General features: G+C 61.4%; 1 protein-coding gene across 1 annotated transcript in view; it reads right to left on the bottom strand.

The window, feature by feature from the left end:
• ADAMTS9 (ADAM metallopeptidase with thrombospondin type 1 motif 9) overlaps positions 1-992 on the bottom strand; it is a 216,135-nt gene that overhangs the window by 167,263 nt on the left and 47,880 nt on the right. The window lies entirely within an intron of this gene.

Here is a 992-nt window from a genome sequence, read left to right as displayed (position 1 = left end):
CCTGTAAGACTTAATGGAGGGCAAGTGCGAGGGTCGGCTAACAGCCAGTCGCGGAAGCAACGCGGAACGCCTGTTAACTGCGTATTTGGCGGCGCAGGAGGGTGGCTGCCCCGCCCTCCCTCGCTCCCTAGGGAAACGTGTGCCGCAGGCTCCGACTTTCGACTCCCTGGGACCCCCAAGTGGAGGAAAAAAAACCAAACAAACCACAAAACCCAGAGAAACCGAAATCACGCCCGGGCATCCGCTCCAGGCTCTCTCCCAGTCTCCGCTTCTCCCGGCCACCCCGCCAGCAGGGTGCAGAGTCGGACTGCGCTGCACCCCCACTCTCAGCTTCCACCCCAATTCGGAGCGTCCGTAGTAGGCTCCGCCCTCTCCCCCGCCCACAAAGCGCTCGGCCCACCCTTCCGTTCCCCGGACGGGACCTGCTCCCTGTCAATCCAGTTCGGCCTCAGGGTTCCTGGCGCGTGAATAAAGGCTCAGAGAGAACGCGGGGACTCTAGATTACGCACCGCCCCCCACAACACACACAGAGGAACTCTCAGTGTCTAGGGCCAGGGATCCTCAGCCCACATCCCGATGCAAATAAGCCCACATCCCGATGCAAGACGCACCAATAAGGAGTCTGGTCCGCCCAGCGCTCAGCTGCTCCGCTCTGGGGCGGCCAAGTTTGCTGCAAGGAACCGCAACTCCAGCAACTTTCTCCGAGTTTGGAAACTACTTCCAGGCCGCCTCTCAGCGTTGGGCAACGCGCGGCTGAGACTAGTTCAGACCCCAGGAAGCTCCGAAACATCCAGAATCTCCTGGGGGCGAGTGCGTGCGCTCCTTGCGAGTGTAAGCGCACACACGGAACTAACTACTCAGACCGAAAGGCGCGCACGAGTTTCTAGCTGATATTTAACTCCGGAGCTGAGACTCGCCACAGGGAGGGTCTCCAGGCTAGAGGGCAATTAAGTCTTCAAGGAGCGGACGGGGGGCGGGGGCGAGGGGGGAGG

This window comes from Carlito syrichta, unplaced genomic scaffold, assembly GCF_000164805.1.
Source record: "Carlito syrichta isolate Samal-C Ts95f unplaced genomic scaffold, Tarsius_syrichta-2.0.1 Scaffold303370, whole genome shotgun sequence".
Classification (NCBI taxonomy): Eukaryota; Metazoa; Chordata; class Mammalia; order Primates; family Tarsiidae; genus Carlito; species Carlito syrichta.
Note: the sequence above shows the minus strand (reverse complement) of the source record. Positions and strands in the feature narration are given on the sequence as shown.